This window comes from Anomalospiza imberbis, chromosome 3, assembly GCF_031753505.1.
Source record: "Anomalospiza imberbis isolate Cuckoo-Finch-1a 21T00152 chromosome 3, ASM3175350v1, whole genome shotgun sequence".
Classification (NCBI taxonomy): domain Eukaryota; kingdom Metazoa; phylum Chordata; class Aves; order Passeriformes; family Viduidae; genus Anomalospiza; species Anomalospiza imberbis.
The window spans coordinates 104180343-104207976 of record NC_089683.1 but is presented as its reverse complement, the minus strand read 5'-3'; the positions used below and the strand labels follow the sequence as shown (position 1 = coordinate 104207976).

Genomic DNA, 27634 nt, shown 5'->3' with positions numbered 1-27634 from the left:
TGTAGTTTTCTTCATTTACTTGCCAGGTGTCTTTAAAAATCCCAGTAACGTGAAGTTGCTTCTCTGTTTTCTGCTAAACAAGGAATAGCTGTGGGTAATTGTGGGGTTGTGACCAGGTGCAACTCATTCAGTCCTCAGCTGTGCTGTGCTTGCAGCCCCAGGAGAGCTGTGCTGGTTCTTTCTTCTTGCCCTCCTCACAGGGTAGTCTTGAGGTGTGGACAGGAGAATGTGGAGCTCCTGGAGTCTTCTTATTCAGGTAAGGGGTGCTGGTGGGGCTGGCAGTGTTCTATAGTGTGTTGGTGGCCTTATGTATCACCACATCCCTGTCCAGGATGAGCTTGTGTGGGCCAGGGGAAGGGGCTGGCTCTTACTGCAGAGCCACTGAATTTCACTGAGTTTTCTGGAGAAAAGAGATGCTTAGTGCAGTCAATATCTTTAAGCTAATAAATCCCATGGGACCTCCTTAAAATGCACCTTCCTAAGAGAAGAAAGTGGGCAGTGTATGGAGAAGGGGGTCAGTGCTCTTGGGAGAGTCTGTGGCCTGCTGAAATGCCTCTGTGCTAATGAATAAAAATTGCTGTAGTACTTGGGGACCTTCAGCTCCTCTGTCTTGCTCCCTGCCCCTGTGGTTAAGCCTTTTTCAGTGAAATGCAACTGTACCAAGCCTCGTGGACTCTTTGTGCGGTTGTTTTTAGCAGAATTCTGCTTTGGTTAAAGATTTGCACATGTTGTTACAGGGCCTTTCCCAGGATCTGAGCTGAGCCTGAATGAACTATAAATTCATTGTGCAAGTGAATTTTAAATAGCACTTGTGTAGTGGATGTATGGAGTGGATTTTACCTTCTGTACTGCAGGAAAGCTGCTTTGCTGAAGGGTTAGAAAGTGAAGAATGGCACTTTGTTTTCAGCAAGTGACTGGTTTCAGTAGAGCCTGTTCCCCAAAGGCTGCAGTTGATGGACATGTTTATGAACGTGGCATGAAGCCAGAATGCCCTTTATAATGTTTTCAGCAGAGCTAGCCCAAACAGCCTCTGTGGCCTGGGGACAGCGCCTGGCCCAGTGCTCCTTTGTGCTACCCAAACCTCTCAAACACCAAATGCCCTCCAGGCTCTCTGTGTTGCCTCCCCAGCAAATACCAGCCATGCTAGGGCACTGGTTTGTTTAATTTCCCAAATGTTTTTGGAGTAAGTCCTAGGGTGGTGTGAATTCTTTATACTGATCTCACAACTTTGATACAGAAGAAAATAGCAGAAAAAAGTCTTGATGAGACTGTCCTTTATTTTGAACAGGATGGGTTAGCAAATGCAGCTGCTGGGTATGGAATGCCAAAATCTCTGTCGATCTCCACACTTGTGTTTTCCAGGTTCAGGTGAACCGGCCATGAATATCCCCAAACCAGCACCAAACTGCAGCTCTGGTTGTCCAAAATCCCTAAGGTAAGAACAGCTGACTCGATAGCAGCTCTGCCTGGGATGAGTAATAGAGGCTCTGCATTAATTAATCCAGCAGCAAACAGGGATTTGCTGGGCTGATTGTGGTTATGGTACTTTCTAGCACGTGCAGGAGAGGATTGTGAGGTGGTGTTTGCCAGAGCTGGCAGTTCAGGTCTGATGCATGCAATACTGGGAGTGGGGGGGAAGGGGAACTGCCAAAGGAGGAATGAGCAAATCATCTTCTTTGGAATCACTCTTTTCTTAAAGAAAAAGCTCCTTCCTCACCTGATTGGTGGCTCCAGATTCCTTCTGTTTTTTTGGTTTTTTTGGTGTTTTGGATTTTTTTTTTTTTTTAAATCCCAGAAATAGCATGGCATGGTTGAGATTTTCAGTGTGTGGAAGGTCAGAGGAGGGGAAGGCTTAGCAAGACTATGTGGGATTGGTAGGGGTCAAGCATCACAGAGATGGTAGTGTGAAGGAAAATGAACTTCTGAATACTTTTACTTAAATAAAAATATGACTGTGTTTTAAAAGCTTAAGATAACGTAGACCAGAGACAGAAGCCTTACTTGAATCTTCCTTAACTGTGAAAGCTCAGATAGTTCCCTGTGAGTAATTCTAAAATTGAGACATATTGATGGGGATGATGAGAAATAAGTAAAGCTACGGTGTCCTGTGATATTGATATGAGGGTTTTGCTGGAGTCAGGCTCTGGGGAGCCCCAGCCTTGTCCAAGTATTAGTGGCTCTCCTCATGCTACTGACTTGTGGGGAAGGACCCCAGAGAGTGCATCACAGGCTTCTGTCTGAAACCGCTTCCTAAACACCTGGTTCACAAAGAACTGCCAAAATAATAATCCTGAATTATTTAATGTGTTTGTTAGAACATGATAATTACTCTCCTCTTGAATAAGAACTTGTTATAATGATATCTTCAAAGCACTGGCTGTGGCCCTGAAATTTGATGTTTGGATTTTTTTGCCCCCCACTACTGTGTATAGATTGAAGTAGACTTAAAAAAATATTTGTGAGGCTGCAGATAAAAAAAAAAAAAAGGAAAAACTAACACTGGGAGCCCATTGCCAGCTTCTGGAAAGAAAGAGTACAAAGGGAAGGGGGATGGGGACTTGCCCTGCCAGGACCCAGGCTGCTGCAGGTGAATCTCATGCTCTGTTTAGGTGGGACAATCGATTTGCAATGAGCTCACCTGTGTGTGGCAAACACTGAGGGTGAGAGAAGGTGGTTTAATCCTTTCACAGGTGACTTCATTTTCTTTTTCTCATCACTCTCGGCAAATGCTAGGGGCTCAGACTGGCTGGTGAGCAGTGGTGTTCCCAGGCCTGAACACCTCCACTGTGGAGCAGGAGAGGTTTGATGGCATGTTTGGAGTTTTTTTTTCTAAGAAGCTTGGGAAGTCCTCCCTGGTGTGGCACAGGGAGGGCCATCCTGGCTCAGGCCAGTGTGCTGAGCTCTGTTAAACCACAGCTTCACTCACAACTTAAGTGTAAAGGTCAGAGTGAAAGGAAAATGGTCTCTTGGGTTTGGAAGTGGCCTTTCCAAATAGGATCCGGTTTGTTGTCAGAGTGGTGGGATTGGCCTGACCATCAATCAGTGGTGTGGGACTGTCGAGCTGCTCTGTTTTCACAGGCATTAGACTTCAAAAGAGAGGAAATACACAATCTAAAAATACAGTTTTTTCCTCCTCTTGCTGAAGGGGAAGTCTCCACAGACTGCTGAATGCTCCCATTTAGGAAGGCCCAGAGCCCACCATACCCAACCTTGAGAATCCCAGGAAAAGCACACCATGAAACCTGGAAATGTTTCCATGGGAACTGTTCCTCTACTCCTGCTAATAAAACAGACCTATAACACCAGTGACAGCAGGTCCCAGTTTCTGCACCAAACTACAAACAGTGAATGCGACAAAGGGAGCTGGTAAAGAGCAGAAGTGTAAACCAACAGAAGTGCTAGATTAGGTATGTGAATGCCTCTGTGTGAGAAAGCACAAGCAGATAAACAAAGCCCTTGGGGGAAAAAAAAGATCATTTTAATTACAGCACATCCAGGCAACATAAGCCCCATGGATTGTGTGAAATCAGGTTTGTTCCTCTGATCCACAGCAGGAAACCCTGTAGCAGATCAAATGTGTTCAGGGAGGCTGTCCTGCTAATTGCTGCTCCTAGCTGAGCCAAAGCAAACTACTTAGACAAAGGAGAGAATTCACGTTTTATTTAGAATTAATTATGAAATAGCATGTCTTGATGGGCTTCACAATCACACTACATTTCCTGGGGAAAAGAAAAAAAAAAAGTAGTTCTAATCCTGTGAAATAATTGGAGAATTAACCCATTGCTTCAGGCTGGAACCCCAACATGTGCATACAATTAGGTTCAAGATGAATGATGTCATGAATAAGGCCTTTTCTTCAATCACAATAAATTATGAAACTCATTTTAAAGACTTCCTTACGAGCATTCTTGTATGTTCTGATATTAAGACTGTGGAATTTTTTGTGGTTTTTTCCCTTTCTGGCATGATTTTCACACTTCCTTTTTGTTTTTATTTTTAAGCCTGTTGTGGCCATTTTGCAGCATCTCTCTGGCTTCTCACTAGAGTTTTCAGAGTTTTGCACTGAGTATTTTGGGGGTTGGATGTATTGCTTGGGTGGTCTTACTTTATGCTGCTAAACATGAACTGGAGGTTTCAGTTTCTTCCTGCGCTGTTGCAGTACATGTGGGCTGTCTTGGAGCAGCTTATCTGCATTTGTAGCTGTGGACAAACCAGGCCAAAGAGGCAGGGAAGAAGCTGTGTTGGTACCCTGACAGAATGGAAAGTGCAGGGATATCCATACAGAGCATCCGTAATCCATATGTGCTTATGGATTATGTTAAGTAATAACTTTACTGTGTCCAGGAAAATGTTTCTGCAAGTGCTGATGGAAAACTGAGATGGATGGGAAGGCAGGTATGTGCCAGCAGAGAGCAATAAATGTGCTGCTCTAAAGGCACTTTGGAGGCATTTTCAGGTGTAAAAATGAGCAGTTGGTTAAAAAAAAAAAACGTAAATAAAGGAAAAATAGACAACTTGAAGCTTTCCTAGCTGCTTCCCTCGGCTTTTTTGAAGCTGCCTTCTCTTTTCTCAGAGAATAGTTCCATGTGACAGCCGGCTTGGCTTTTCCCCTGCTAATATCCCTACCTTAGCAGGAAAAAGGAGCAATGAAGAGCAGAGGCGGCCAGTGATCAGTGCCCAGACTAGCGCTGATAAGGTTTTATCTTGGATCTCGATTAATTAATTGAGGCTGAGGTATCAGTCGGCAATGTCCTCGCTTGCTTGAGGAAAGCACCGAGGGCTTGGTCCTGCTGTGTCCCAGGATTCATTTGCTGGGATCGGGGCAGGGGGTGTTTCTGTCCCCCAGATGCCCGGGGCTGGTTTTTACAGTGGGTTGTTGGGGTGTTTCTGTCCCCCAGATGCCCGGGGCTGGTTTTTACAGTGGGTTGTGGGGGTGTTTCTGTTCCCCAGATGCCCGGGGCTGGTTTTTACAGTGGGTTGTCGGGGGTGTTTCTGTTCCCCAGATGCCCGGGGCTGGTTTTTACAGTGGGTTGTCGGGGGTGTTTCTGTCCCCCAGATGCCCGGGGCTGGTTTTTACAGTGGGTTGTCGGGGGTGTTTCTGTCCCCCAGATGCCCGGGGCTGGTTTTTACAGTGGGTTGTCGGGGGTGTTTCTGTCCCCCAGATGCCCGGGGCTGGTTTTTACAGTGGGCTGTCGGGCTGTTTCTGTTCCCCAGATGCCCGGGGCTGGTTTTTACAGTGGGTTGTCGGGGTGTTTCTGTCCCCCAGATGCCCGGGGCTGGTTTTTACAGTGGGTTGTCGGGGTGTTTCTGTCCCCCAGATGCCCGGGGCTGGTTTCTACAGTGGGCTGTCGGGGGTGTTTCTGTTCCCCAGATGCCCGGGGCTGGTTTTTACAGTGGGTTGTCGGGGGTGTTTCTGTCCCCCAGATGCCCGGGGCTGGTTTTTACAGTGGGTTGTCGGGGTGTTTCTGTTCCCCAGATGCCCGGGGCTGGTTTTTACAGTGGGTTGTTGGGGTGTTTCTGTTCCCCAGATGCCCGGGGCTGGTTTTTACAGTGGGTTGTTGGGGTGTTTCTGTTCCCCAGATGCCCGGGGCTGGTTTTTACAGTGGGTTGTCGGGGGTGTTTCTGTCCCCCAGATGCCCGGGGCTGGTTTTTACAGTGGGTTGTCGGGGTGTTTCTGTTCCCAGATGCCCGGGGCTGGTTTTTACAGTGGGCTGTCGGGGGTGTTTCTGTCCCCCAGATGCCCGGGGCTGGTTTTTACAGTGGGTTGTTGGGGTGTTTCTGTTCCCCAGATGCCCGGGGCTGGTTTTTACAGTGGGTTGTCGGGGGTGTTTCTGTCCCCCAGATGCCCGGGGCTGGTTTTTACAGTGGGCTGTCGGGCTGTTTCTGTTCCCCAGATGCCCGGGGCTGGTTTTTACAGTGGGTTGTCGGGGTGTTTCTGTCCCCCAGATGCCCGGGGCTGGTTTTTACAGTGGGTTGTCGGGGTGTTTCTGTCCCCCAGATGCCCGGGGCTGGTTTCTACAGTGGGCTGTCGGGGGTGTTTCTGTTCCCCAGATGCCCGGGGCTGGTTTTTACAGTGGGTTGTGGGGGTGTTTCTGTCCCCCAGATGCCCGGGGCTGGTTTTTACAGTGGGTTGTCGGGGGTGTTTCTGTTCCCCAGATGCCCGGGGCTGGTTTTTACAGTGGGTTGTTGGGGTGTTTCTGTTCCCCAGATGCCCGGGGCTGGTTTTTACAGTGGGTTGTTGGGGTGTTTCTGTTCCCCAGATGCCCGGGGCTGGTTTTTACAGTGGGTTGTCGGGGGTGTTTCTGTCCCCCAGATGCCCGGGGCTGGTTTTTACAGTGGGTTGTCGGGGTGTTTCTGTTCCCAGATGCCCGGGGCTGGTTTTTACAGTGGGCTGTCGGGGGTGTTTCTGTCCCCCAGATGCCCGGGGCTGGTTTTTACAGTGGGTTGTCGGGGTGTTTCTGTTCCCCAGATGCCCGGGGCTGGTTTTTACAGTGGGCTTTTTCACGTGGTGCAGCCGGGACGGCGGGAGCCGCACGCCCCTCGCACACCCCCTCAGAGCCTCATCTCCCCTCACAACTCCCGTCTTACCTCACGGCTCTCCTCTCTCTCCCCTCACGGCACCATCTTCCCTCACAATTTCCCTCACAGCCCCATCTTTTTCAGTCTTCCCTCACAACTCCCCTCTCTCTCCCCTCACGGCCCCATTCTTCCCTCATAACTACTCCGTCTCCTCACAGCCCCGTTTTCCCCTCAACGGCCTCATTCTCCCCATAACTCCCCTATCGCTCCCCTCTTTCCCCTCACAACCCCATCTCCACCATCTCCCCTCACGGCTCTCCTCTCTCTCCCCTCATGAGCCCCATTCTCCCCTCACAGCCCCACCTCTGCCATCTCCCCTCTCTTTCTCCTCACGGTGCCATTCTCCCCTTACAGCTCCTCTCTCTCTCTCTCCTCACAGCTCAATTGTTCCCTCATGGCCCCATTCTCCCCTCACAACTCCCCTCTCTCCCCTCACAGCCCCGTCTCCGCCATCTTCCCTCACGGCCCTGTTCTCCCCTCGCAGGATCAGGCCTTCACCCCCAGCACAGGTACTCACCATAAATACAGAAAATACCGATCTGGGAGAGTCTGGAGGGGAAAAATTTAAAAAAAAAAGAGGTGGAATTTGGAGATTTCTAGTCCTTTGTGTCATACAGGGAGAGAGCTTTTCTTGGGCTGGATGGAATCTGCATAAATAAATTTTGCCTCCACCTGTGGCTGTGGGTAGCTCAGGAGCTGTCGATGTCACAGACTGAGGAAAACTTTCTGAATGCACGTTATAAAAAATGGGTTCTAAGTCATATTTGCTGCATTTTAGTTTTCTGTCATCATAGAAAATATGTAAACAGTCCATAAATGAGTGATTGCAAGAGGGAAAGATGTTTAGTCTAATTACCCCATGTTATTCATTTGGTTGGGGAGGAAATATTAGGCAGACTTTTTTATTTTTCTTCCCTAGGAGTAATTAAATATGCTTCCAATAAGGTTTTGGGCTAAACTGTCTATTAACCACATTTTTAATTCCTGTTTTGCATATTGCTAGCCTCAGAATTCCAGTGGCCAGAACAAGAGGAGCTGAAATTATATCAGTTAAGGAATACTATTAGAAGAGAGCTGTGTAACCAAAGTAACTCTCTGCTCAGATGTGTCCTATGAGTTTTCATTCTTTTCAGATACATAAAGGTGTCCAAAGGGCAGCAAAAATTACTGCAGTGCTGAACTATAACTGCGTACAAACCCAAGGTTTTATTCTCCTTTCAATTACTTGAGTCATCCTTACAATATTCCAACCCACCAGAAAATTAATGCTGGTTTACCAGATATTCACTTAAAAATAAAGGACCAAATCAGTTCACATTGCTATTGCTGCTTTACAGATGTAGTCCTGTTAACTGGGATTTCATGGGTATAAATGACTGGAAAATTACCTCAAAATTATACAATTTCTGTTCTTGTTTTGGTGTATCTGTTGTCATTTCCTGGGGAGTGTAAATTACATGGAAATTGTCACAGGTAGTGATTAAAATGGTTTAAAAATCAATTTCACCTTGCAAGTAAGTAGAGAGGGGTAACTGTGTGTGGGCTTTACTCTGGGTATGTGGAGTTTAGGCCTGAAAAGCAGGATTGTTTTATTTGGTCTCAGCTTAGTGTTTATGTTAGTATGTGGTGTTACTTGCCGTGGTACTACTGGAAGGCATCTGGGAATGCTTGGTGGCTTTTGCTTGGGAACATTACTCAGAAAAATCCTGCTGTTTGAACTCTGCTCCTGAGGGCAGGCCCCTCCCATCTGCTGCTGACTTCAGCCCTAGCCCTTCAAATGATTTCAGAAAAGAAAGGTAGATCCCAAACAGCCTCATTAACGCCATTTTTGTTAACACATTTTCCTCAATTTTAAACCTTCCAACAGGTGTCTGTTTGGCTTTTTTTGTTTGCATCAGTGTGAAATATTTACTGACGTGAAGAAATGCCTTCATCTCTTTGAGAGCCAGGTTTGCTTTGCACGTATTCCTGCTGTGCACAGGAACATTTGCTGCTGATTAGAGGGGTACAGCTCTGTTTGCAAGGCAAAGTGCTTGCATGAGCAGATTTCTCCCCTTTGCCTTCTGGTTTCTCTTCCCAACTGGAGTTTTCCAGGTGCAAAATGGTCTTCACTCAGAGAAAACACCATCTGGGTTTTGTCAGTGCTCGGAGGAATAAAACTTTGCAGCTGAGAGCTGGTTTCAGTTCTTCTCCTTTCCTACCTTGGGTCTGGAGTTGGTTTTGTGGCTGTGCCAGGCAAGTTGGCAGAGGCTGCTGGGGCTTGTGAAGTCATGCTGAGCTGTGGCTGGAGCAGCGCCCCACTCCTCTTATCCTGTAGGATTGTGTTTATTTTGTGTAGGAATGTCAGAGAAACAGCTTTGCTCCTGCAGACAATGACAATAAACATTGCATTTTGTGATGCTTTAGCTCCAAGTCCAACATTCCACTTCCCAGCCTCTGCTGTCAGCATGGCCCAAAGCAAAGATGTGGATGAGGGAGAGAAATAATGCACAAAGGAGAATTCTCTGAATTCCTTTGCTGTAGTAGGTGCTGTGACCCTCCCTGGGATGTGTTGCAGGGGTGGTTTTGATGACTGTGCAGGGCAGACCTCCAAATCTCAACATTTGTATGTGTGTCTCCCTCCTGACCATGGAGCTCCTGGCAACCAAAAGAGGTTTCCCATTTGTTGGCAGAGGAATGAGTAATTGCTGAAGTGTAACGCCTCAGTAGTGGCATCTGGGAGATTTTGGTCTGTCATGTGGAGTACCAATGCAAAAATGTTTTCTGTGCTTTTGCTGTGTCCAGTTATTTGCCTGGTGAATGGGGGAGCTGCTTTTTTTGGGCTGTGAATGTGGCCTGATTCTCTGAGCCCCCACTGCTGAACAGCAGCACTCCCTCTGACGAAGAGCAGGGCACCCAGGCATGGGGCAGGACTGCCACAGCAGCCCTGGGCACAAGCAACTGTGAGTGGCCATTTCCATGGGACCTGAGCAGCATTTCCAGAAGCAGCTCTGGATGGCAGGAGAAGCAAGGAGAAGCCTGTCTACATGCGGTAGGTGACAAAGTTCCTCAGCTACTGGTGTGTGTGTAGATATTTATGTTTTAATTTTCAAGAATGCTCTGATTCTTATCTGGTGATTTGTACGATATAGCAGTTGTTTGTGTAAATAGATTTTTGCCTACTCTAAGAATTACCCTGGCAAAGGGCTTAATAAATTGCAGGAGACAGGAATGAAGAGGAAAGTGTAACCTTTAACCAGAGCATAAAGAAATAATAGATGTGGAAATTTTTTTTGTTTTCATCTGTAATGAATGTACAGTATTTTTCTCTATTACTAGCTGTTGGCTGTGGAAGTGAAAATAGAGAGGCTGGTGAGGCAAGGCCATAGAAATGAGGAAATATTAGTACATAAATCCATTTGCACTAAAATATTACACTTGTCTAGAAGATAAGTAACACTGTGTGTTAGTAGTGGTAACAGAGTGATGGTTTGCTATCAGACCTCATAACTTATCCCATGCAGAGCATTGCCTGTGGAGTAAGGGCTTGATAGCTCCTCTCAGCCAACCTGGTGTAGCAGGAATCAAGGTCTTGTGTTTCACTCTTAACTCAGTGACTCAAGGAAGAGAAGCCAGAAAGCAGATTGATGATTAATTTGCTGGGTGTGCACATTATTATTGCTGCAAATCTGTATGCCTTAGTCCACCTGAGGATTGTGTGGTCTCCAAATGACTAACAACATGTGCCTGCTTGCTCCAGAGGAGCTGGTATGTTCAAAAAATTAGTATTTTAAGAATTTTCAAGAGTCCCTCCTTGGGGTTTGTAGGGTGGGCAGCTCAGCCACATCTGAGATGGGTGTTCAAAGAAGGTGGGCCCAGGGTTTCAGTTTTATTGTCCGTGCTCTCTCTTTCTCTAAGTGGTTGTGTCAGTTTGCTTTGAGCTTCAAGGAATGTTGCTGAACATGTTACAGGTATTTAAAAGTGAGTTTGATACTGTTGTAGGGCAAGAGATCACTGATTAGTGGGGCTAGACTTCAGTCAGTGCTGTGTGGCCATTTAGAGCTGATGATGCAGCCACAGGTTGTTAAACAATTTTAAGCAGGCCTATCTTCAAAGCTTGTAAAACTAACATTTAATGAAGTGAAACACAGATCAATTGTAAATTTTGTGCAGTGGCTCAGCTGTATCGATTGCAAGGTTCAAATACTTTCAGTATGGCCCTATTAAACACCTATAATGTTAGGGTTGAAATGATGCCTGGCAAATGCTAACAAGGTTGAAAATAATTCCTGCTTTCCAAGAATCTGCTGCTTTCCGGTCAGCAGGGAGGGGTGGGAGCTATTTGCTCACACAGCAGCTGCTCCTGGGTCAATCTGGGCTGGAAAGAAAGGGAGTTTTGTGCTGGCGGAGCAGCAAAGGCAGCACCTGTGGCTGCTGAGTGTGCAGGTGTGGGAGCTCTCCCTCAGCACTCCCACTGTGCAACTCTTGTCTGCCTTTCCTGGAGGGGATTTTGGTTGTTACACGTGGACAGGGCTAAACCTGGGCCAAGTGGGACAGCCAGGGAGTCCTTTGGCCCCTCCATGCCTGGAGTGCTGTGGGTGGATGTGCACGGTGGCCTCGGGCATGGACCTGTGTCTGCCACAGTGGCTGCTTGGCAGAGCAGATGAGAGTGTAATTTAGCTGTACTTGGAGAGCTGGATCCTGGCTCCAGCCCGGTCCCCTGGTGAGACGTCTGTAATTTGTAACCACTCAAGGATGCCGGCAGCTTTTCCTCTGCTCCATGGATGTATGCCAGACTCTGCAGGCTCGGCTGAGCCTTGTCCCCTTCTGCCCAGCAGCGGGATGGGAATGGGAAGATGTATGATCAGGTAGGCAGTACGGCAAAAATAAAATCAATACAGATCAACTGAAGGGTTTTAATCCTGCCTTGTAGTAACTCCTTATCTCTCCATGCCCCATATTCATTACAGTGTGGTGTCACAGAATGCTGCTTACTTGCAAATCAAGTCAATGTCCCCATGCAATGTAGTGACTATAAATGTGTACACACACACCCACATACCAGGAATGCACCCCTTGCTGTGAGAATGAGGGGTGCACATGGAAACAAACCCACGCGGCTTCCAGGGCGAGTACAGCAAGGCTGGGCCTTAGGGGAAGAACTGTCTGGGTGCTGTGTTTGACCTGGCAGCTCCTGCTCCGGGTCTTCTGACATCCCACACTTCACACCTGGGTAGGAAGGGCTGTTCTTCTGTAAAACAGCAGCTCCCTCTCCTGCATAGATTCTGACAACAGCAATGAGAAACAAAGCAGCACACCAGGGAACTGCTAAATATAGAATGGCCTAAAGGGCTGAGCTTATGTTTCCTGGATTTTTGGTGTGATTCCCCACTCTTACCTGCCTTATGGATGGTGCAGGAGAATTTAAAGGTCAGGTGACCAAACTACCTCAGAAAGAGGAAAAGGGATCCCTACTTCTGCCACAGTGGTATAAAGAATAGGAGTAAGGAATGTCCACTGGGAAATAAAGGATCATTAACTCAAAATGAGATTTTTCCAGCCTGTGGTAGATAAAGCTCCTGCCAGTTCTGGGCTAAGGAGGAGGAAGCAATGCTGAACTAAGGGACTGTGGGGGCTTGAGCACAGCAGGATATTAGTCCTGCACTGAACCTCTGAGAAGGGAGGCTTTGCTGAGGCCCAGCTCTGACCTGGCGGGGCCAACAATGCTGTGGGACATCGCAGCTTCTCTACAAGAAATCCTGCCTTTAGGAAATTCTTTCTCTTTAGGAAATGCACAAAGAGTGAGTCATTTAATTCCTAGATGTCTTAATTCAGAATGAGTTGTTGTCACTGCTGCAATAACACAAATTTTACTTGTGCATAATATATTATTTATTTAATGAAGGCTGAATGAAAGAGCTTCCTTGCTCCCTGTCTGTGGTGTACAAATGTCTAGGGAGGGTTTGGTGCTTGCTTCAACAGCTCACACTCCTAAAGACTTGACATCTTGTTTATATTGCCTAAATAGATACATGCTACTTCCGGGAGCTGGTGTTGGGCTTTTGTGACAGTCTTCATACACAGTTTCATTTTTAGCGTAGGAGAGGTCACAGCGTTTTGCCGACTCAAAATACCTGACACTGACAAGAGGAAGCAAATTTCATTAAATAAAAAAGGGGTCAGCACTGAACTGGCTGATTATTTATAAATAGTGCCACCAGTCGATACCTGATGGTTTATTGGACTTAATGAAACTCCTGTAGCCAAATGTGTATTTTAAGAAGGCATTTAACCTTGGGCATCTCTCCTGCTGAGGGGATGCTGTCTGCTGTGTCAGTGGTTCAAAATCAATAACCTCCAGCGCTCTCCTGTTGAGAGCCTGTGTACTTAAGGGTGATATTGTAAAATGTGACAATATTCTGCTGACGAATGACTTGATACCCATATCCCTGTGGGGAAGGATGGGGCAGGGTTATGTGGTGGCTCTAAAAATGCGCTGATAATGAATGAAGAAAAATTCTGCTGGGGATGCCACTTTATCCATTTAGCACTTGGAGCTGCTGCCCTTATGTCAGCCTTTACCAATGCTGTCCATGGGGGTCTGGGTGAGACCTGTTTGCTGTTGTGATTCACAAATTTCATGAGATTTTTTTAGGGCTCTGGAATTCATATTTTGCTATTTTCCTGCTTTTAATCATGGTAGCAGGGTGATAGCCCTGTATGCAGAAATTTTGCTTGTCTTGTACACAAAAATCAGTGCCCAAGTCTCACTTTAAGGGCTGGCTGGATGTTTTAGGCTGTTGCCTATAAACATTTTAAGGGTGAACATCAGGAAGGGAGAAGAGCTGCCTGGTGCCAGACTAAATGGAGATAAACTGGCAGTGGCTGCATTTATTGTATCAGTTGGAGAGAATCTCAAGCTAGAAAAATTGTCTGCCTGTCAAGGCCAAAAGCAAAAAGTTGAAGTTCCTTTTAGGTAAGACAGTTAATTCACATAAGGGGATGTACTTTGGTGGACAGATGGGTTTGTTGCCTTGCAAAGGGCTTTTTAAAATATTTAAGGCTCCAGACTAACTGACATGCTGCACATAGAGGAGTTTCCATGCACAGCATCAGTTGGAGGTTGTTGGCACTACTTAATGGACTAGGCTGAGCTTGGATTTTCTGGGTTCCTGGGTTTGGAACTGCGATGTAGATCGAAGCTGAGGTACTCTATAAACTTAGTATGAAATGCATGTTGGAAGATGTGTAGCCTTTCACCAGGATAATACTGTAGTACTGTTACTTCCATGTAAACATCCCTAGCATGGCTCCAAACCTCCAGCTGTGGAAATGCTCATACGTCTCTTGCTTGATGCAGGCTGACAGGAAGAGAAGCAATAAATGCAAGTGTACACATAGAGGTATAATTGCAATTTTCCAAAATAACTTTTTTAATAGCATCTTTTAAATACTTTATGTATTAAAGAGCTCAGCAGGTCTTTTCTTAATATACAGTGTGATTAATTCAAATGAGAAGAAAAGGTCTTGCAGACAGGCTTTTCAGCTAATGAACAGGATGCATAAAATATGCTCTGCTTCACTAAGGTATTATTGTCATCTAACATTTTTGGAAACTCCCATGGAATTTATTTTACATTAGCTTCTGGTAGTGCTGATGGAGTGGGTGAATTATTGCCTCTTGGTCTTGAGACTTGAGCTAATCCTCTGTGCCGATTTTTGCAAGTTTTTTTTGCACAGTTTTGAGATAGGCACATTACTAAGAGAATTGCACACAGGAAAGGTTATCTATCCCAACAGCGCAGGCAGAAGAGACACATCGCTGTGTGTTAAGGCAGTAGACTGGTAGGGCCCATTTTCTGTGCTAGTAGGAGTTAGAAGCTGTTGTCTGTTTTAGTCCCTTGTACATTATCTGTATAATGTTATTTTAATATGTTCTGGGCCTTGACCAATGGAGCTGGCTGCCAACCCTGAATGGATCTCTCAATGTTACCTTCTAGATGGGAAGTGAAAGGGACTTTGATCAGTAGCTACTTTCTGGCAGAGGCTGGGGGTGTCTCACAGAGCCATCCCAGGACACTGCCTGTGTGTGAAACACTGTGTGCTTTGGTCTTGCAAAGCAAAATGCTCCTGTATGATGGGGAATCAAGCCTCCTTGACATGTACTTTAAGTAATCTCTTAGCAAATATGTTTCTAGTCCAGAGTGAGTATTTTCCACGACTTGGGTATGGGGTCAGAACAAGTGTCCCTCATCTCTTTCAAACATTTGATATGAGTAAATGCATTGCTATGCTGAAATAACAGTTTGTAGGCTGAACTTAACATACACAAAACCCCAACTTCCTCCCCAGACTGAACAATAAATGTTTTGGGGAAAATATCTTGAAGGGAAATTCCCTTAATAAAGCCTAGTTGATGGTTTTCTTCAGCGAGCTTTGATGTTTGAATGTGTGTCTGTCCTGGACCATGTGCAGAGCATCTCCTAGTATTCTCTACCTGAAAAATCAGTAAACTCATCTAGCAGGGAGTCCTTAATTTCCCTTGCTCAGTCAAAAAGCAGATTTTGCTCTCTAGCTTCGGAAGTCATCTCATTACAGAAGAGATTTTCTGCCCTGAAAGAAAACAGGCAGAAGAAAACAGAAGAGGAGTTGCTAAAGAGATAAATGACAGACTCAGCCTTAAACCCTGAACTTGCAATTTATTTGCAGCAAATATTCAGGGAGTGCAAAGACAGGACATCTGTTTCAAGTTATTCCCAAAGCAACCTGCTTATTCAGCTGCAGATATCCCAACCTGCTCCTCTAATGAGCTCAGATCTCACAATATTCCATGTGCCTTCCTTTGAACCTGGGAAGAGCTGTCTGAAGCGGGGGAGCACTTCCCAAAATTCAGCTTAGAGAGAGCCCTCTGCATATATGCTGTTGGAGTCTCTCTGACTCCCACACTCCTGAAGTTGTGATGGCTAAATTAGGCATTAGTGTGCACAATCCTAATGTAGGGTGTTGTGTGTGAAACTAGAGCAGTTTTGGGGCTGGTGAAGGATTTGGGATCTGGCCTTGAAGACAGAATTTTTCAGTGTGATCCTTTTTTAATGCACTGCTGCCATTTGACATTTACCATTGACTGCTTATGCAAACTAAGGGGTAGCAGAAAGATACTGATTTCTATTATTTTCCCTCCCTGTACTTAATTTTACAAAGTAAATACCAGAAAGAACTGCTTTGCAGGTGCTTTTTAGCACAGTGAGCATAACGCTTGGGGAATACAACTGGAATCCTTGGCCAAGGCTGCAGAGTCATTGTGTTTCAAAATGCATATGACTTTGGTGGAAGCTCTAGACTAAGTGCTCACAGCCTGCAGAGGTGCCCGCAGCAGTGGGAAACGTGCTCCAAAATGGTGCAGTCATCTGCTCAGGCAACCTTCTTTGGGAGGAGGGGAATGAATGCCCTTGAAACTTTACAGAAGGGACAGAGCCTGGTCTGACTTCCTCACTCTGAAGGTGTCCATGGCAGTATGGTGCCTGCCTTGCTTTGGAAGCTGGAGATTGAAAGTGATGTTCCATTGTACCTGAACATTCTGAGCTGACTTCTTGTGACCTGTACAGAGCAGAGTAAATGGGGCAGCAGGTGAGACAAAGAATGGCTTTTGTAGACTCCCAGGAAAAGATTCCTTCTTGGGCAGAAGTGTCCCTGGGAGCCTTGCTGTGTGTCCTTCCTTACACCATGCTATTTTCTGCTCTCCCTGCAGTCAGATACAAATTGTCAGACACAGATCCCCTCATTCAAGAGGGATCTTTGGTGTCTGTGCTAAACATTGTCATTAATGAGCCATTTTCTTGGTGTGATGCCTCTTGCTTTATATCAGCCACTGTTTCCTGGGCTAGTCTTGGCAGGAGAGGATAGGTCTCTGATGGATTCCCAGGAGGGCTCTGGGAAGGGTCCATTAGGATGGGAGCAACAACAAAGGAAAAGGAGTGAAAAACTGTGTTGTGCTGGCCGCTGCCAGTAAATATTCTCAAATGATTTAAAGAACTTGATAGACTCGGAGCACCAAACCTTCCAGCTGCCTTTCCAGCAGCAAATGATGTGTTCTGCCCCTAAAGCCATAGTCAATGGATATGTGTGGGGAGCAGTGGGCAGCCCCAGCCCTAAGCCAGGAGGCTCTGGAGCACGTGGCTGGGTTTAGGCACAGGGTGAGGCAGCCCAGTGGAGTTGAGGGAGCCACTTTGCTGTCATCTGTACAGTCTGGTAATGTAAAGGTGAGTTAGGTGTGAACTGGGAGGTGGGGTGGGAGTATCCAACAGTGATGGTGTTGTCTGTAGTCACTGACCAGAAAGAGAATTTCTGGAACTGTGAAAATGGCTGCTCAGTGCCATCCCAAATATCAATGCCTATGGAGGAGGCAGATTTACTCTCCTGATCAAATAATCTTTCTGCTTTTGCCATCCTGAGCAAAGACTCTTGTTCTGTGTTGGTTTTTCATTTCCCACTAATTTTTCAGAGGATCAGGGTAAATATCAACAGTGCTTTTTGGTGCCAACAAAATCCTGGATGTGAGACTGGGATGTGCTGTGGTACTGGTGGCAACCAGTTCTGGGTGTGATGGCTAGGGGCACCAGAACTGCTTTAGCAGCTTTATTTGTGTCTCTGCTCCTATGTCTGAGCTCTGGGTCACACTAGTGAGCCCCTAGCACGTGCCAAAAGCAAGTGGCTGCGAGAGTGTGAGCCATGTGATCTTTTCTGGTGTGAAATCTGAAAGCTCTGGCAGGGAGTAGAGGAATTTTAGAAAGCTTCTACATCGGTGCTGCGTTGAAGGAGTCTGTGGGATTCTCTGTAACAGAAATTGTGTCTGCATATTGGACCTGACTGGATGGAACCCTGTAGCAGTGGCAGATTGAAGGATGTGTGAAAAAAAAAATTATCTACAAAAAGCATCTAAAAATTGCATATAATGAAAGGGGATCTGCAAGTGTTTCAGTACAGGGCACCAAGGGAATCATCTTTATCATAGTAGTGATAGTCAGGTCCTCTCTGCTGCTGTCTCCCAGGAGCAGCAGATCCAGAGAACAGAGCTGTGACTTTCTCTGTTGGAGTAAGCAGGAGCAAATTGCCCCTTTCTCCACAAGAAAAAAAACTGGCAGTGGTGTTTGCCTGTTGCACAGAGCTCTGCACTTGGATTGTCTCTAACTGCAGCCTTTCCATTTGTAAAAGAAATCTCATGGTAATTAGTTTTATTGGGTTTGGCCAGCTGCCAGGTAAAAAGCTGGGTAACACAGTATTGGCATGGTGCTCCACAGGTCTAGACATGCTCCATTTCCAGTAGCTTTTGGAGTCTTTAGTGACTTGTATTGCACAGTTATTGCATATCCTGAATCAGTGGAGGCAGTATAGTACATCTTCAAGTGCCCTTTGCAATGCCCAGTATTAAAATTTATGGTATTTAAGTTGCTATATAGGTAGGATCAAGTTTAATGATTTTCTCTTTGTAAATGGGGTAGAGTCTTCCTGTTACTGGCAGTTAGGCTTGCTGGGCAGAAAAACAGATGAGAGCATGGAATTACAACAGGCTGTAAACTCAGTTTAGCACCAACTATATATAATTATACTCAAGAAATGACAATAATAGCTGAAAACTATGGCATGATAGAAAAAAATGTCTCTTCCCTGGAAGAATGCCTTTGCTATTTGTAGCCAATTTCACATGCTTAGTAACTTAGTTCTACATTGATTTCTGTAAATGGTACTGTAGCTCACAAGGTGGCATTTAGCACATTAAATGGAGTAAGAGGAGTAGTGGCCCCTCAGAGGGCACTCAGGGCTCTAAAAACTCTTCACTGGGACCATGAGAAGTGGGAAGCTGTTACAAAGATTTTGCGCACCATCAAAACTCACCCCTTTCTTCCCAGGAAAGACCAAAGCGCAAACACTTGTCTGGAACCCGGGCTGGGCCTTTGACCAGGGACTGGGACATCCTTAGGTAATCACTGATCCCTGCTGTGTGCATTGCAGCTCTTCCAGACCGGTCCTTTTCCAGACCCACTACTGCAGCTTTTCCTCCAGTGACTAAAAAGTTAAATATGCACAGCAGATGTGAGACCCACTAGAGCACTGATCCTAGTGGGGGGGAGCACCAAAGAAAGATGAATAGCAAACTAACAGAGTGATATGTGACTGGGTTTTTGTCCTTCCTTTGGAATGACCAAACAGTTTATTCAATTCTCATTTAGAAATTAAAATTAAAAGGGGTCATCTTAAAAAAAAAAAATGCAGTTCATTGTGAGTTAGGAATTTGTTCCCCGTGTGGCTCGCTAACCTCGGCAGTAAATGTGACATTAACTCTGATGTGTGGCTGCAGGACCTCAGAGGATTCTAGGTGCAGGTTCACAGCATGTGGGACAGGCCAGCACCCTGCAGCTTGCAGCGCCCTGCACATCACAGCCAGCATCCAGCACACACCAACCAGGCATGGCAGATGCAAAAGATCAGCTTGTGCCCGTTTAACCACAGGACGTGCTGTAAAATTCTGTCCCATTTAAAACAATTGATTAACTGGTGATATCTTTGCCATTATCTCTACCAGGCAATAGATTTGTCTCCATCTAAATCTTCCTTTAGGAACAATGGAGTTCTTGGTGCCTCAGCAGGCTGTTTGCAGATATCAGCTTTGTTTAAGCACTGTGATAACTGACTGTAAGGGGCTGATTTTATTCCTGTAATATTCATGTTAATAACAATAACTATTGAGAAACCTATTAAAAGTCTGCAATGGTAATTTAAAAGAAAGGTCATATGCACCATTCCCCATTCCATAACGATCAAGTTAGTAACTTTTGATGGGTACATTATATGGTGCTGTCATCCCTGGGCAGATCACAGAATCAAAACAGGTTCCTATTTCATTCAGAGTGTAACACCTTCCAACAGAGGGAAGGTTTGCTGTTTAAAATGCATCCAGCCAATACTGTGGGTGTCTGCCAATGGACAGCAACCCATAATCTATATATAAATTAAACAAAACCCCTTCATGACAAGAATATTATTAAAGCTACAAAGTCAGATGCTCAGAGGTGAAGAAATGCCAGCATCGAAGTTTCCTGGGTGACCTCAGTTTGTCCTCTCCTTTGGTCGTGCACATGCATAATGATGCAGTTTGTAATTATGCAGCCAGAAGTTACTCCTTTTTAGATGCCATATCCCCATATTCAGCCCCTGACATGCCCTTGCTCCTGGGGCTGTGCAGTGCTGGGGCCTTGACTCTGGACTGTTGTTACCTAAACCGAAAAGATGACTTATGGAACAACACCAGACTTATGCCCTGGAGGAGAACATGTTGGGCTGTTGTCCTGCTGGATTTCCAGCATCCTGTTAAAGCCAGCATTGCCACATTGTGGATGAGGGTGTGAGAATGAGGCTCCACACCTGCACGGGTGCTGTCAGAAATGGGCTGTGGGCTTTGCATACAGCACCGTAAGGAAAAATTATGCTGGAAATCTTTGAGGAGTTTCTCCTGGTGTTCTGTGGCTCTGTGTCTGGGAGCATATGTGTGTCTGGTGAGCCCTGGTGGGATTTTAGGGTCATTTGAAAATAATGCTTGTGCTTTATAAGACAATGTATTTCCTGGGGAATTTGGAGCATTGTTCTGGCAAGAACAAAGAGAACAAATTTCTTCTGTCTTCTGCTCCAGCATTTTAAACTTTCTGCATACTTCTGATCTTAGGTACATAAAAGATTATTAAAAAAAAAAAATAAACACAACAAAACAGGATGATTCTTGCACAAACAGTGATACTCACAACTTTCAGAATTAACTAATTGGGTATGATCTGATACCTCCTTTTCCAGACAGCAGCACTGCTGCTGCAGTGTCTGATGATGGCTACAGATCTCACTGGCCACTTCAGCAGATCCATCCCGCCCTGATCTGCTGCTTTTGTGCCCAAATCCCTGCCAAGGCATGGAGAGCTCTCAGCTTGACTGGAAGGAGCTCAGCCTCCACATCTGAGTGTGTGTAAGGAGCCATGTCTGCCACCTGAGGTACCTCAGCTGGCTTCAGCTTGCTTCTGAGCTCTTGGCTGTGCGTTAAGCCTCTGCCAGCAGTGCCTTTCATTTCTAAGTAAATGAAACTGGGACTGGCCTATGTAAGTCTGCTGTGCTTCAGCCAGAGCTTCCAGCAGTGCTGAGGGCATGACATCAGCTATAGATCAAGGCTGTGCTGTGTCCTCAGCTCATCTTTTCCATCTGAATTGTCTCCCTTTTTGTTCCGTGTCCTCTCTTCTCCCTTTTAGATGTCAGGGTTGACTTTGTAACGCTCTCTGTGCTGCTGGGGGCAGGGGGTGTCTCAGCAGGTCCTGCTTGAGCAGGACCCACCTGCCTGTGACACAGGGACCAGTGTCTGCAAGGGCTTTCTGATCTCTGTGAAATCAGAGTACAATATACATATTGAAACATGACAGGACAACTCGGGCACAGAAAATGAACAGGAAATCAGCTTTTCTATATTAACTCCTCTTCATCTGCTCTGACTCTCATGTTGTCTGTGCACAGTTGTCTCTTGTTTTGAATTTATTTGTTGTATTGTCAACAAAAGGGGAAAAGCCCTCCAATTTATTCAGTATGGGTTTTTTGATAGAGGTGTTAGAGATGATAGATCAATTTTAAATTTCTAGAACAAATGTGTAGATTTACACATGAAAAGTTCAATTGTTTTCTTTTTACATAGAAGATTTTGTTTAATGTTTGAGTTTACTCTTGCTTCAGAAGGCAGGAGAAATCCTGGTATAGGGCCAGAGACAGGGAGTCATAACAGAAGTTAAACTGAAATTAGACATGAAAGAATTTTTTTTAATCTTTAGTCTCTGGAGCCTGAGAGAATGGTGCCTCTCTAGTGAAAGCATCACAAAAAGGGAAATTCAGCCTCATTGGAAAATATTTTATTCCTCTGAGACAGAAAGGAAAGTCTGAGCAGAAATATTTCTAAGTGTCAGTCTGTCTCACTCTGATCAGACTGTGCAAACCCAACGCTTCTAGTCTGGTTTGGGAGTTACTCTGCAGTTGTACACCTCTGGCAACAGTTCACCCAAATATCAGCAGACACTCCATGAAACCCCTTGAAGACAGAGGGGAAAAGAGAAATTTATTTACAAGTTTATTCCTTGAATAGTCCACATACAAAAAATGTAGCAAGGTTGCATCCTGGCATAAGAAGTTTGCAGAAACTTCGAATTTTTGAAGTTTGCGGAAATGGAGCAAAAATGTGAGGGTTTGCAGATCAAAGTGAGTGGCACTCACCTCCTGGGGCAGGTTCCGGGTCTGCTCTCTCTGGAGGTTTTTCTCAACTCTTAGTGGGTCTGTGTGAATTATCCTTCAAATGTGTTTCTGTAAAGGAAATATCATTCCCAGAAGCAGGATCAAGCTGCTAAAGGTTATTCAAAGAAAAAATAGCACCGGTTTTATTTACAGAGACAAACCCATGAGCCCATGAGGTCTGTAGTATCAGCCTGCCTTTATCCCTGTGGTAACAGCTTGGAGCAGGGATGTGCAGGTAGAATGGGAAAGGACTTGGGCTAGTGTTAGGGAGAGCTGTGTTCACACGGTGTTTGCTGTTATTCCCTTTGGGTTTGCTCACAGGGGGCGGTAATCTTGTAAGCCTCTGTTTCAGATAGGAATCCAAAATATGGAAGGGCATGCCTAAATTGCAGAGATCTGAAAACTCGTGTGGAGCTTTGCTTCTCCAAACTCCAATGTTGTCAAACTCAGCAGAAAAATGCTATAAATGTGGTGTAAGTGAAAGCCACATCAGACTTGTGGTGTAAAGCCTGTGCTTGAGACAGGTACCTCAAAGACAATGAATATATGCAAGACACACTTGCAGCTAAGGAACATCCTTATATCCTCTCCTTGTACAGAAGTTTATCGCCTTCCTAAGCTCATAATGTTGATTTTTTTCCCCCTGGCTTGAGCTGGTGACTGAATCTCATATGCTTGCAGAGGACCAGCTTGCTGTCATCTCGTTGGCATTCTGGTTTGCTGCTTGCAATTAAATCTAAATGTTTCTACGTGCCTTTCCCAAAAGACAAGAACCTGCTTGCAATGAGCTTCCTGGTGACAGGGATCCAACTTCCCACTGTGCTCACTTCGTCTGACCTTTGGAGCATGGAAGGTTGTGATGCACCAGCTTGCAGGGACCTGCACGATGTCTCTTAATTGTGCTCTGTAATCAGCGGCTCGTTTGCAACCCTCTGCAATGACACAGCTTTGTCCTCCAGCTGAGGGCACCACGGGAGGCCACTCTGCAGGCAAAGGCACGAAGGAAGATCAAGTGCTCCCGGCAGCTCTGCTTCAAAGCTGGGAGGCTCCTTGGAGCTGTGAGAGGGACATCAGCATGTATTTTATGGTGTATTGATTGGGAAAGGAAGCATAAAATACTGCTTAAACCCACATTCTCTTGGGAAGCTTCCATTACCCAAGGCAAAATGGGACCCAAAGGGCTGGGATCCTAAAAAGTACTAATTCCCTTATAAAGATGTGTGTGTGACCTTGGATTAATCCAAAGTCAGGAGAAATAGGTCCCACTCAGTGTTTCATGGGTGTTTGCAGGCTCATAGGAAGGAACCTGTGATACACACCACAATAAACTCTGCAGGCATTAAGCTGGGTGAAGCAAGGGAAACCTCCATTGCATCATCAAGGGTAAAGGAGCTGCAAAGATTTTCTACTTCTCCAAAAAAAGGAAGAGTGAAGGATCTGTACTTTGGCTTTGCTTTGGATTAGTAAAAAGTCCATGTATAAGCTCTGTGCAGAAATGGAGGCACTTAAGTGTTTTGCACAAACATCTTTCACCCAAGCAGCAGTAAAAATGGGTTTTTGAAGAAATGACAACTACTGGGGATAGTCCAGGAGAGGTATCGCTTTGCTTCTTCAAGGTGTCCATGCTTCAGGTGCTGCTCTGCCTGGAGAGCTGAAAATGTTAAGGGCAGAAATGGCAAAATAACTCCAACATTGAACCGAAGTGCCATGTGCTCAGAAATTGGTTGAACAAGACACTCTGTGACCATGAAATCACATTTTGGAAAGGCTGAAATAGGTAAGCTCAGTGCCGAAGCAGCTTCAGCCCTGTGCAGGATAAAAGCCTACAGTGTAGGATGGCTCTCTGAGTCCTTCCTGGAATATTTACCTTCCAGAATCCTTTCTGGAGCATTAGCCTTTCTCACATAAAACAATCATTCCCTGTTTTGATGGATTCTTCTGAAATATAATCTGCATAAATGGAACTGCTGCAACCCTGTCTGGATTGAAACACATAATGTTGTAGGATGGAAATAAATAGTTGTGTTCTTCTTCAAGGCAAAATTTCTTATATTCTTGACGGCTTTTGAAAAAAAAAAGGTGGTGTATGGGGAGTGAAAATCTGTGATGGGGAAGTGAAATAAAAATGAATTATAGCTCAGTTGTTTCACTTTTTAAAGGTGAGGTCTTAAATTTCTAAAGTGGCTATCCAGATGCTAGAAGGCATAACTTTTACAATTTATTACAGCACATTTTCTCCTTTATGTCCTATAAAACACTCTAGATGTTCTTGACCATACACCTCTGTCATAGCATGTGAAATGTACCTGAAATGTATACATTCCCTCCAGCCAGGGGACCCCAGGGCTGTGCTTGCTTTAGCCTGTTTTACTGGTCCCTGTGATGAGCAGAAGTTGGAATGAGCTTTAAAAACCTGAGGGGCAGTAATGTCAAACCAGCAAAATGGTAAAAAGGTCATGTAATCCATGTTCTCCTTCATGGAGTGGGCTCTAAAGCAGGCCTGGCCTCCTGTGGGTTGTGCTTGACCAGGAAAGCAGACCTGTGCTGCAAATGAAGATTTTTGTACTTTTTATCCTTTACTGTGGGGGAAACTGCATCTTGATGTTATAGAGACAACCTCAGAAACACAAGGAGGACAAATGCAAATAAGGAAAGTCATGAGTGGTTCTCTGCCTGTGAGGGAAGAGGAGGGTGAGCAGAGAAACCAGACTGAGGAGTGACTGTTCCTCTGACACCACTGACTCCAGACCGTGGGGTTTCAAGGCAGGGACAAATCAAGCCCCAGCTGATGGGCACTGAGGAGGACTTGGCTGGCTCCCCCAGGCCTGTTTGTTGTGTGCTGCAGAGCAGATGGGCTCTGCATGAGGTACAGGTTTCAGAGTCAGGATGGTTGCAGCCCAGCCAGGGTTTGGCAGCTGCCAGTGTGTTTGTTGTTTGTTGTGGTTAGAAGTGGGCCAAATTATGAGAAGGAAGTGATTCTGTGCATGTCCTGGTCAAACCAGGTGTATCTTGCTGTGCTTTTGGTAGTTTGGCTGTACATGTATGGCCTTATGTTTCAGAGGAATCAGAAAAATCTGACTGAACTGCCCTCAAAGTGCTGCAAGAAAGTCAGTGGTTGGGCAGAGCTCAGCACAGGCTGCACTGGGACATCAGTGATAGCACAGGGCCTCAGAAACAAGCTTTTACAAGCTCAGGGCTTCTACATGTGATAAATCAGTAATTTCTTACCTACCATAAGGGAAAACAGTGCACTATAGAAAACACTGATAGTCAATTAGCATTTAAGCAACTCCATATTGTATGTATATTTAACATTTGTATTTATTAACCAGGCATTCTGGTTTATGTTAAATGCTTTAAACATACAGTGAACACATCATATAGCCAATATAATAAATATATAGCATTTTTTTTCTTACAGTAAAATATTAGCTATATTTAGTTCACTACACTTTATCTTATGAACATGAGTTTTAATTAAGCCTAGTAAAATATTGTCTCCTGTAACAGTTTGGTAGAGAAGTAGGTTCCAGTAGTGAGTACATTTAATCTTTTTAGAGAAAATGAAAAAAAAAAAAAGTGTTTTATGCATTCTAGTGGTGAGCATTAAGGACAACATCTTCTGGGAAGATCTGAACTTGGGTTGGAAATCAAACAATCACATTGTTCCTAAATAAATTGATCCTGCATATATGGCCTTAACTGGACATAAGGCTGATTTATAGTGGGTTTCTTCCATACTTGAAATTGAATGTATAGACATATTAATCAGTATGAGGTATTTCTAGAGTGTATCTGGGATAAGCAACTAACAGGCAAAAAAAAGGAGGTTTCCCAAATTGTCAGTATTTTTACTGCTGTACATAGGAATAGCTCTGCCAAGACATTAGGGTAGATGGCCCATGTCTAAAGACCTTTCAATGCAATGGGAATTCTTCCATTGCTTTCTCTGGCATTTGATTCAGGGTCCCTGGAATGTGGCCGAGAAGCCTCACTAAAGATGTACAAAAACTGTTTCTTTCCACTGCTGCTTAAGCAAACCAACCTGACATGGAGTATAACATGATTCTGGAGGTTTAGTTGGGTTAAACTGTGTTTTGTGTGTGTGTGTTCACAGGGTTCCTCCTAGCCTGTGGATTTCTGCCACAGGACTTTCTTATTGCTCTTGTCTAGAAATCAGGAGTTGGGTGGGTGCATCTGTCCTTTCCCTGTCGGACTGCTCTGGGTAGCAGTGGGTTCAGACACCCTCTCAACTACCTCCAACTCTACTGAACTAAAACACCTGGTCTTAAATGGGGAATTGTTGTAGTGTAAATTAGTAGAGGAGCACGTTTGGAAGGCTCTGAAGAAAGTCTTGGGTGTATTCATTTTTGTTACTCCTGCAGTCTTTGCAGAGATGTAACACCCAGTCAAATTATATGGGATCACTTCTGAAAAACTCTCTTTTCTCACATCTTCTATACAAATCCTTTTTCTGTATCAGGTCAGAGCACGAGTGCCATGAAAAATGTGATTTATTGGGAAAACAGTAATTTTTCTGAGAAAAGTTCAACAAAAAATGACAAAACATCTTTGCCATCTCTTTCCCAAGAAGTACAAACCCTGTCTTGAGATATTGTTCTTTTTTTCCATACTTGGAGACAATAGAGAGCCTGATTCCTTCTCCTGAGAAGAGTAATAGATTGTCTTCTTTTAGACTGGGACTGGTGTTTGAAATGCTCTTGGGATGCTTGCCTTCACTTATCTTCTGTTTCTTATCTCTTGGGCCTGCCAGTAAGCCACTAGAAGGGGTTTTTTCATTAGTTTCCACGTTGTATGATGTCTTTATCATTTATATTCAGGGGAGTAACAGGGCGTTCTAAGAGCACAAGGCTGTGTTGCTTGGGAATCTCAGCTCTGCACACATTTGGCACACTTTTGATTTGAAGGTAAAGAGTTTTAAATATATTTTAGGGTGTTTCTTTTGCAGTAAGTGCAGAATGGCTGTCACCATTAAACCCAACTCTTGTGCTAGGGTTTGTGGAAACATGAGCTAAGAATAAATATATTTTACTGCTTATGGGTAGGGCTCTGCTCCAATTTTGTGTGTTGTGCTGAAACTGCTGAAGGCAGCCCATGTGAGAGTGCAGATATACTGACACCCTGCTTAAATTAACATGTCCTCACTTTTTCTGGGGTCTGAGGGTTTTTTTTTGGTAAATATTGTGCTTGTTTGTGATCTACAATTGGTTTTAGTCAGTTACATTGATGGAGGGATGGATGTTGGCTCCTTGGGGAGGGATTCCTGGTCCTTCCTGACTCAGCTGCATTGATTTACAAAAAGTTCTCCCTCCCTGAGCAAAAGGAGCGTTTCAGACTTGACTCTTCCAGAACCATAGAAAAGAGTGTCCAGATGGCTGTGAGGAACAGGATAAAACCTGGCTCACAGCCTGGGAGAACTGCACAGTGAAGATATAGCCATAATGTCCCTCTCTGGCTTTCCTGACACTCTCCTGGCCCTTCCTGCTCTCGCCCCTTGCAAAAATCTACATTGTCCTTTCTCATCTTTCCTTTCCAACTCTTTATTGCTTTAGTAATACTGAAAGGATCTTCTGCTCAAGCTGCCAGACAGGCAGCTTTTAATAACAGAGGCACAAAAGCAGCACAAGAGATTTCCTGGTTTGACTAGGATTTGTGTGCAGGAAATCTCCTCCTGAGCCCATGTGAGTGCAGAGGAACTTTGCAGCCCTGCAGCCCAGCAAAGCCCCAACCACCCCAGCTCCCCCCACAA

General features: G+C 45.1%; 2 long non-coding RNA genes across 2 annotated transcripts; one reads left to right on the top strand and one right to left on the bottom strand.

The window, feature by feature from the left end:
* Positions 1-6: 6 nt before the first annotated feature.
* LOC137471686 (uncharacterized) lies at positions 7-23315 on the top strand. Its single transcript, XR_010997783.1, has 3 exons — positions 7-256; positions 1363-1435; positions 22631-23315. It is a non-coding gene; the product is annotated as an uncharacterized lncRNA (long non-coding RNA).
* Positions 3646-4828, bottom strand: LOC137469980 (uncharacterized). The gene is made up of 2 exons (XR_010996850.1): positions 4627-4828; positions 3646-3719 (listed from the first exon to the last, which is right to left on the bottom strand). It is a non-coding gene; the product is annotated as an uncharacterized lncRNA (long non-coding RNA).
* Positions 23316-27634: the final 4319 nt, after the last annotated feature.